The 10,448-nt window shown below is 43.0% G+C and overlaps 1 non-coding gene across 1 annotated transcript; it reads left to right on the top strand.

Annotated features, from left to right (window-relative positions):
* The first annotated feature begins 4,216 nt into the window (after window positions 1–4,216).
* LOC144702840 (small nucleolar RNA R71) lies at window positions 4,217–4,325 on the top strand. Its single transcript, XR_013581413.1, has one exon. It is a non-coding gene; the product is annotated as a small nucleolar RNA R71 (small nucleolar RNA).
* The last annotated feature ends 6,123 nt before the right edge of the window (window positions 4,326–10,448 follow it).

Genomic DNA, 10,448 nt, shown 5'->3' on the forward strand with positions numbered 1-10,448 from the left:
GTAAGCGGTCCTATAGGCCCATAATGCCTCGTCTAGCTTCATAGACCAATCTTTCCCATCCGGACGCACTATTTTCCTCAAAATTTTCTTAACCTCCCGATTGCACAATTCAACTTGGCCATTAGCTTGAGGGTGATAAGGAGTAGTGACTCGATGATGGACACCAAACTTCTTGAGGAGGTTCCTAAAGTTGTAGTTTGTAAAGTGGGAACCTCCATCACTAATGATAGCTCGTGGGCATCCATATCTATAAAGATGTTTTTCTCAATAAAATTAGTCACTACCTTACTGTCATTGGTTTTGGAGGGAATGGCTTCTACCCATTTGGAGACATAATTGACAGCCATCAAAATATATTCATAACCATTAGAACTAGGGAAGGGTCCCATAAAATCGATTCCCCATAAATCAAATATTTCTACTTCTAGGATGGGTTGTAGGGGCATTCTATCTTTCCTATTTATGTTGACGGATGCTTGGCATGCTAAACAAGTATTATAAAATTTCTGGGCGTCATGAAATAATGTAGGCCAAAAGAAACCCGATTCAACAACTTTATGAGCTATTACCTTGGCCGAGTAGTGTCCCCCTCCGGGTTTGGAATGACAGAATTCCAAAATGCTTCTTTGCTCGCTCTCGGGACACACCGCCACAAAATTTACTCCTCGACTTAATGGAATAGCTCCGGATCTTCCCAAAAGTAACACCGAGCATCCCTAAGCAGCTTCTTCCTCTCATCAGACGCGTCCATTCTGTGGGAATTTTTCCTGAAACCAAAAAATTGACAATGTGCGCGTACCAAGGAAGCGATGTTCCTTGTGCGGTTAGGACATATTCATCAGGAAATGCATCATTTATAATCTCAGGTTGGGTGCTCATGATTCGAGAGAGATGATCTGCTACTACATTTTCACACCCTTTCTTATCTTTGATCTCTAAATCAAATTCCTGCAATAAAAGCACCCATCTAATCAACCTAGGTTTGGCCTCCTTCTTCGTTAACAAGTATCTAATAGCTGCATGGTCAGAAAAAACAGTAATTTTACTACCTAACAAGTAAGATCTAAACTTTTCTAAAGCAAAAATAATGGCTAGCCTTTCCTTCTCGGTAGTAGTATAATTTAGCTGCACGTCCACTAAGGTTCTGCTGGCGTAGTAGATAACCACGGGTTTCTTGTCGATTCGCTGACCTAACACTGCACCTACTGCAAAATCAGAAGCATCACACATTAGTTCAAAAGGAAGGGTCCAATCGGGCCCTTGCAAGATAGGCGCATTAACTAAGGCTTCCTTCAATTTATAAAATGCATCTTTAGCTTCTAGTGTTAGTTCAAACTCATTGTTCTTAGACGATAAAAGATTTGTAAGAGGTTTGGAAATTTTAGCAAAGTCAAGAATGAAACGTCTATAGAAACCCAGGCCGAGGAAACCCCTAAGGGTTTTTAGGTTGGTTGGAGGTGGAAGGCCCTGGATGATTTCGATCTTGGCCTTGTCCACTTCCAATCCACGGTTGCTGACCATGTGTCCCAGCACTACTCCCTCCTGCACCATGAAATGGGATTTTCCCCAGCTTAGGACAAGGTTGGACTCAATGCACCTCTTCAATACTTTGGTGAGGCTTAGTAAGCAGTTTTCAAAGGTAGATCCAAAAACTGAAAAATCATCCATAAAGATTTCTAGACATTCTCGTACTAAATCAGAAAAGAGGGCATTCATACATCGCTGAAATGTGGCAGGGGCATTGCATAGCCCGAAGGGCATACGCCTAAAGGCATATGTCCCTACGGGACTCGTAAATGTTGTCTTCTCTTGATCATCAGGATAGATGTTTACTTGGTTGTACCTTGAATAACCGTCAAGAAAACAAAAATATTGTTGCCCCGACAACTTTTCTAATATTTGATCCATAAAGGGTAGAGGGTAGTGGTCTTTCTTGGTTGCGTTGTTTAGCTTCCTATAATCAATACATACTCTCCATCCAGTGGTCAATCTCTTTTGCACCTCTTCCCCTTTTTCATTCACTTCTACTGTAATTCCAGATTTCTTTGGTACCATGTGTACGGGACTCACCCATCTACTGTCGGATATGGCATAAATAATTCCTGCATTCAACCACTTAATAATTTCTTTCTCAAGAACTTCTCTCATGTAAGGGTTGAGTCCCCTTTGATGCTCTCTACAAGGTCTTGCTTCCTCTTCTAAAAATATCCTATGTTCACAGATCGAAGATGGAATTCCCCTAATATCATCAAATGTCCAACCTATGGCATTTTTATGCTCCCTAAGTACATCGAGCAAGTCACTTTCTTGTTCAGGAGTGAGTGATGAGGAAATGATTACCGGTAAGATTTTCTTCTCATCTAGATATGCATATTTGAGGGATGAGAGTAAGGGTTTCAATTCTGGTCCTACCTCTACCGAAGGGGAGTCTATGATTTCTTCCTCTAGCTCTCTGCCCTCTACTTGTGACAAGTATTCCTTAATCACATCCTCTCCGTCACCCCCTGCACACAATTTTAACTCCTCATTGCTTCCTAAGGGACATTTCATCATTTTTCATATATCAAGTTGAACTCTCTCCTTTCAAATTTTAAACTCCACCGTCCCCTTTTCCCAATCCATTATCGTTTTTGTCGTAACTAGAAATGGTCTTCCTAAGATAATAGGAGCTAAGCTAATGTTTCCCGATATTTTCACATCAGTCACTATAAAATCTACGGGTATTTCACAATTCTCTACAGTGATCATGACATCGGTTAACCTTCCCTCGGGTTGCCTAACAGTTCCATCAGCTAGGAGTAAATCCATATGTATTTCCTCTAATTCTCCAAACCCACACTCCTTATATAATGCCGTTGGGATGATGCTTATGCTTGCTCCCGTATCTAATAAAACTTTAGAGAATGTGTTTCCTCCAATGTCACGTGTGATAAAAGGGGCTCCAGGGTCTCTCATTTTGATAGGGATGGCATTAAGGATGCTAGAGGCATTTTCAGATAATTTAACTACTTCCCTAGGCTTCCTAATGGTGCAAGAATCCTTAAGGTATTTCTTTAGGGAGGGTGCACACCTAAGCATGTCCTCTACAGTAACAGTCATGGTGGCTCTTTTAAAGTTCTCAAGTAATCTATTTTCATAATCAAGAGTCGGTTTTTTCCTATTTAAAGCTGAAGGGTAAGGAACATGTTGCCCACTCTTAGAAGGTAGAGGTTCCTCCACGTAGGGAGAATCCTCTACTTCTTCCTCTCTTGATTCATTCCCCTTCTTAGAATTCTCTATAGAATTCTGATAAGGATCCTGAAGTTCCTTTCCATTTCTCAATTTTGAGATTGCTAGAACTTCAGGATCTTCTCCATTCGTATCATCATGAATGGAGTGTTGCACATGATGTAGGTTGCATGGATTTATTACCGGTTTCCTGGGAAGTTTATATGATGTGCAATGGGGTTCTAGAGTTATACCTTGGTGTTCAGGTGGTGCAGGTCTGAAGCTCTCCAATAGCTTCCTCATCTGTTCTTGAGACTCAAAAATCTGCTTCGTTTGGAACTCCATCATGACTTGTATGCGCATCTCCATCTCCGCTCTCAACTTCTGATTTTGCTTCTCGATCATATCTAAAATAACCGGGGTTAGTGTAGAGAAATCAGGTTGAGTTTGAGAGGGAGCCTGATACTGTTGTTGGTGTCTTGATTGAAACTGCTGCTTCTGCTGAAATTGGTGTTGAAAAGGATCTTTGTTCCCTTTGGTGAAGCTCTCTCCGTTTTGGAAATTTGGCCTCTTTTGACCTGCCCACGGTTGGTGCAGCTGGTTGAAGGCCTTCACCTCTTCTTCCATGGCTTGGCAGGCCCCATCTTCATGTTCCCTAGTGAAGCAGAGAGAGCAGATCTTAGCTTTAATGATAGGAGAGTTACCTAAAAAGACATTCTTCAAGGTGGAGGTGAGCTCCTCCAATTTCTGGTTAGTCTCCCTTAGGCCCGCTTGTAGCTCTCCCTCCTTGGCGTTAACCTGCATAACTCCTGCTCTTTTTGGCTGCAGGTTTCTCCCATTCTGATTGGCTCCAATCTCCTGCAAGTAAATTTCTGCAACTCTCTCCAAAATATCGAAAACCTCATCCTCGTATGCGGTGTAAAATGTTCCACCCGTAGCGAGATTTACTTTGTTTCTCATAAAATCAGAGAGAGATTCATAAAATATTTGGGCTAGTTGACATTGCTCAATGCCATGGTGAGGACATTTCCTCAACAAATTATTGAATCTCTCCCATGACTCACTAAAGGCTTCTCCATCATGAGGATGGAAATTGTGAATTTCTCTTCTATAAAAATTCGTTTTGGAGAGAGGGTAAAATTTCTGCAGAAATTTTCCTTGCATCTCTTCCCAAGAATTAAAAGTGATTCCTAGATTACGATACCATGCAAACGCTTTATCTTTAAGAGTTAGAGGAAAATATTTCATTTTTAACATCTCCGTAGATATTCCAGGAACATTTTGAGAAGAGCATCTAATATGAAAATCATCAAGGAATTCTAACGGATTCTGTGCAGGTAATCCGTTAAATTCAGGTAGAGAATTGATCAATGCATTATCGTATCGAAACAAGATACCTTCACCGATGTTCAGATTTACATCGGTTTTTTGTAAGCTTCGGATGGTGTAGACCTATCCAACATAGTTCTTCTCCTCTCATTCTGCTGATGTATCTCTTCAGCCATATTTCTCTGCTGAATTTCTGGTTCTGTGACTGTAGAATCCGGGGTGGCGTCTCTACTAATTTTTTCTGCAGACTTCTCACCAGCTCCTGAGCGTGTTACTACCATAAATCTTCAGCAAAATGTTAGCAGACGATGAGCTGAGGATTTTAAACTCCTTCAGCTTAAGAGGATGATAAAGAATGACTATAGATTCAGAAAAACAAAAATTCCTACTATAATACCGTGCTCCCCGGCAGCGGCGCCAGTTGATGAGCTCAATTTCAGGGTGTTTTTTACTGGTTATTTATCAGTTGAATTCGTGTGAGGATTGAGCTTATGCAACAAAATTTATAACCTCACAACCTTTGGCAAGCAAGGGTCGATCCACAGGAAGCAAAGAAAACAGCGGAAAATTCTTTTCTATTAAATCAGTCTATTCAGTTCTCTAATTCCAAGTGTTAATCTTTGTAGAAATTTTCTTCAGAATAAGTTGCAGAGAATTCCTTAAAAGTATGGATTCAGCTAATTCTTCAGTCAAACTATTTTCAGTTAAGTTTTACGGAGATATCTTGGCAAACTCAATTGAGCAGAACCGTCCGTAGAGAAAATTTCTTTGTTGACGGTTCGCTTATGCCCTGTGAGACAATTGAGCAAACACCCTGCAAGTGTTTGTGCACGCCAACGCCTGCGCTGGTGAGCCTGCTCGGCGCTGCTGCGCGTGGCGCTGCTGCGCGCGGGCGAGCCTGCGCGCTGGCGCCTTGGCGAGCCTGCTCGCGGTGCTGATTCGCGCGGGCGAGCTTGCTTGCTGCTTGGATTGCTGGCAACCTAGGCTGAGGCCTGGGTTGCTAGCAGTTGGAAGTTCTGCAGGGAAGGAGTTCACGATCGGATGCGAGAACAATGAAATTTTTGCTAGACAGAATGGAAAACGATTCAATCAACTATGGGATTCGAAATCAAACGTAACCAAAGGAACAACAGAAATTGGAAATGCTGAAGACACACCTTGTGATCTTCAACCCAACTCTGATTGTCTTAGAAGGGAGAAGAAGATTGTACTGAAACTGAAACACGGCCAGATGGCTGTGCGCAGCACTTCCTACGCGCGACACCCCCTGCACGCGGGGCGTGCGCAGAAGCGGCGCGCAGCTTCAAGGCTGTGCGCAAGACTCTGCGCGCGAAATCCCCTGCACGCGTGGCGTGCACAGAAGCAGCACGCAGCTTGAAGGCTGCGCGCAGGAATCTGCGCGCGGCCACAAATAGGTTGTGTGCACTTGTTTAGGGTCGCGCTAGGCCTTGGCTGGACGTGGCACTGCTACGCTCGGCCTTGGCTGGGCGTGGCTCTACTGCGCTCGGCCTTGGCTGGGCATGGCCTTGCTGTGCTCAGCCTTGGTTTGGCGTGGCTCTGCTGCGCTCGACCTTGGCTGGGCGTGGCCCTACTTTGTTCAGCCTTGGCTGGGCGTGGCTCTGCTGCGCTAGGCCTTGGCGAGGCTTGCACAGAGTAGAAGTGGAGCAAAACTATTGAAGTGGTGGTGAAATCACACAAGGAAGGGATAGAAGAGAATGATTCTGAACAATGAAAACTTCAGATTAACTAAAAGTGAAACAAGTATGGTTGGATAATGCTGGAGGAACCCTGATGGGTGCTTCCCAGCTCAACCTAGATTGTCCTAGAGGGAGAAGAATACAATTTCTGAAACCACAGCAATCACACCAACCTTGTGTCACGTTCCTTCCGGCGAGGTGATGATCTTCTTGCTCCGGTTATTCCTCAGCTTGTTTTTCCTCCCAACTCCAATGCTCATCAGCCTTTGGAGGGTCTGCAGCTCTCCTCTTCTCCAAGCCCTAGCCTGCTTGAACAGAATTTCTGGACAACCTACAATGAACTCTTAAAAGAGTATTTATAGGTTTCTCTTAAAACATGCCCCGGCGGCATTTTTGGAATTTTCTTCTTCCTGATTTCTCGCCAGCTCCCCCTGATCCATTTCGTCTTCCTTTGGCTGCCTTACTCTATTTCTGAACTCATTAATCAAATTGTCAGATATAATCCATTTGATTCAAAGAATCAAGTGGGATTAGTAAATTTATAAAACAATGCATATGGATGGCAAGCAACATGAATTAGATGGATACAATTGATGCTTTTATGCTCAAAAAGTCTAAACATTTGATGATGTATTGATAGTCATCATCTCTCTTCCTCTCTCTCTCAATCTATCTTGTTATCCCCCTCCAAGTCTCTCTCATTCTTTGCCTGTGATAAACTCAATTTTTGGGGTGTTTTTTACTGGTTGTTTAGCAGTTAATACGTGTGAGGATTGAGCTTATACAACGAAATTTATAACCTCACAGCTTAAGGTGAGTGAGGGTCGTTCCACAGGGAGACGGCAAAAAACAGCAGAAGAATTCTTTCTATCAAATCAGTTCTTTTGGATCTAAATACTCAAGTATAAACTATGGTAAACAATCTTCGGTACAAACGATAGAGCTTTCTTTAAAAGTCTCGGTGCAGCAAATCTTCAGTAAGGCTTTCCTTACTGAGGATTTGCCCTTTGCCCTTTGGGTGATTTCACAAACACCCAGCGGGTGTTTGTGCACGCGCGAGCGCCTGCGCAGGTGAGCCTGCTCCTGGCGCTGCCGCGCGCGGGCGAGCCTGCTTGCGGCGCTGCCGCGCGAGGGCGAGCCTGCTCTCGGCGCTACCGCGCGCGGGTGACCCTGCTCGCGGCGCTACTGCGCGCGGGCTAACCTGCACGTGGCGCTGCTGCGCACGGGCGAGCCTACGCGCGGGCGAGCCTGCGCGCAGCGTTGCTGCGCGCGGGTGAGCCTGCGCGCGGCGCTGCGGCGCGTGGCGAGCCTGCTCGCGGTGCTGATTCGCGCGTGCGAGCTTGCTCGCTGCTTGGATTGCTGGCAACCTAGGATGAGGCTTGGGTTGCTAGCGGTTGGAAGTTCTGCAGGGAACGAGTTCACGATCGGATGCGAGAACAATGAATTTTTGCTAGACAGAATGGAAAACGATTCAATCAACTATGGGATTCGAAATCAAACGTAACCAAAGGAACAACAGAAATTGGAAATGCTGAAGACACACCTTGTGATCTTCAGCCCAACCCTGATTGTCTTAGAAGGGAGAAGAAGATTGTACCAAAACCGAAACACTCACGCCTCCTTGTGTCACTCCTTCCGGGCAAGGCGACGATCGTCGTGCTCCAGCTACTCCTCGGCTTGCTTCTCTCCCAGCTCCAATGCTCATCAGCCTTGGAGGGTCTGCAGAAATCCTTTCTCTCCAAGCCCTAGCTTCCTTAAGAGAAATTCTGGACAACCTAAAATCAACTCTCAAGAGAGTATTTATAGGTTTCTCTTAAGTCATGCCTAGGGGCATTTTCATAATTTCTGCTTCTTTGAATTTTTGCCCGCTCCTCTTGATCCTCGTCTCTTTCCTTGATCTTCTTAACCTGTCTCTGAATGTTTACTAACCATAAAATGTTAAATATATTCGACTTGATTCAAAGGATCAAGTGGGGTTAGTGATTTTATAAAATGATGCATATGCATGATATTAGCATGAATTAACATTATAATTTTGATGAATGAAAACTAAAAAGTTTAATTATTTGATGACATATTTGAGAGTCATCGCTGTCCCATTTTGTTCAGGGGTGTGTGGGCATGACACCGTATGAACAATTCCCTGGGTTTTTAAGTACTCATGGAGAGGTTGGTATTCTCCTCCCCAGTCAGAGTGGAAATATTTGATTTTAGACGAGAATTGATTCTCTACTTGGTTTTTAAACGTAATAAAGGTTTCAAGAAGATCACTTTTCCTGTTAATTGGATAAAGCTAAACATACTTTCAAAATTCATCTATAAAGATTTCATAGTACAGAAAACTGGAGTGAGAAATAATTGGGGCTGGACCCCATAAATCTGAATGAATTAGATCCAGACAAGTACGAGAATCATGATTCTTTTGATCAAAAGCAAGTTTGTGAGATTTTAAAATATTGCATGAGTTACAAATAAAAGATCTATGAAACGTAGGTAGTCCATATTTTTGAATAATAGTTATCAGAGTCTTGAGTTGAGGATGACCCAATCTCAGGTGCCAAGATTCTTCTGAAGAAAAAAACCCAGTGTAGGCTGCCTTGTAATTTTGGTTCGCCATGTAGTAGAGGCCATCTTTAACTATTCCTCGAAGAACGATCTTGTGAGTTGTATTGTCCTTCACAAAACAGCAAGATTTGTGAAACTCAACAAAAACATTACTGTTAGAGGTTAATTTTTGAAAGGAAAGCAAATTTTATTAATTTCTGGGACATTAAGTATACTTTTCAAAAAAAGTATCTTATCTGATGTTGTAATGGTAAAATTTCCAATAGATAATATATTCAAACCTGTTCCATTACCGATTTGAAGCTGATCTCATCCCTGGTAAGGTTGACGTTCCTAGAGGTTCATGCTGGTAGACACATGATCAGTAGCCCCACTGTCAGGGTACCATCCTTGATTTTGGACATTGTATGCTTGAGGTGCTGATGATGCATGTGACAACTTGATAAATTATTGACATTCCCTAGCTCCATGCCCAAGCTGAGTGCATATTTGGCATCTAGGCTGGTACTTCTGACCTCTGCCTCGATTTTGCCCATGAAAAGAATTTTTCTGAGAATATTCAGATCTAGATCCTCGAGTGTTATATGTACCTTGACTTGTGTGACGGTTGTACGATGGATAGGATTGTTTTTGGGCAGAGTTGGCCATAAGAGGAAATGCAGAATTCTTCCTCTTATGATGAGGAGACAAGTAATCATCATGAGCCTTCAGGTTGGTTACAATTTGCTCAAATCCCAAATGATTTATGTTAGCATTAATGCTAATCACAAATTTGGAATACTCGGGAGGTAAGCCACGTAGTAGAGTGTAAATCTTGTTAGGTTCACTTAAAGGATGGCCTACGATCAACAAAGCTTCTGAGACTGTTCTGAAGTGTTTGATGTATTCTTGGATGGTCATTGATCCCTTTTCAATGTTGTGAAATTGTCTGTTGAGCTCCACTACTCTTGATTGACTTCTGCCGGCGAAATGGTTCTCTAGCTTCTCCCATGCATCTTTTGCAGAGGTTGCTTTTGCCACGCAAAGTAGTACTGATTCAGAGATCATCGAGTGGATGAATCTGAGGATTTGTTGATTGGTTCTCCACCAATTTCCAAACTCGGGATTCTCCATAGCATTTCCATATTGATCTGCAACCATTGAAGGGGGTGGAATGCTATTTATAAACTGAATTAGGCCATTACCGTTCAATAGAGGAAGAACTATGCTTCGCCAGATTTTGTAGTTGTCTGCATCCAGGCATACAGAGATTATCAATCCTGGAGGAATTGCGATGGGCACAAGCCCATGTTGTAACGATAATGGCCCCGCTGTCGACGATCCTGCATTTGCAAGGCTTCTTGTAGGATTTTTCGCTGCAGAAGGAGAGGATGGTGAGAAAAGTTTCCCTTCGGTCATCCTTGCGATCGAGCTTGGCGCTGATACCATGTGAAGGATTCTCGGTCAAGATTGAAGAAGAAGAAGAAGAAGAAAGATTGAAGAAGAAGATAGGAAGAAATTGAGAGAGAAGAGCGGGCACCAACAATCTTGAATGTAGATTGTTTATTGATCCTCAAGAGTTTACAGCTGATGTTTGTTCGTATTTATAGCTGTATAGTGATACTAATAATAGTAATATATCTGTTTTAATCATAACCGTTATAACTGATA

The sequence above is a fragment of the Wolffia australiana genome, chromosome 4, assembly GCF_029677425.1.
Source record: "Wolffia australiana isolate 7733 chromosome 4, ASM2967742v1".
Taxonomy (NCBI): Eukaryota; Viridiplantae; Streptophyta; class Magnoliopsida; order Alismatales; family Araceae; genus Wolffia; species Wolffia australiana.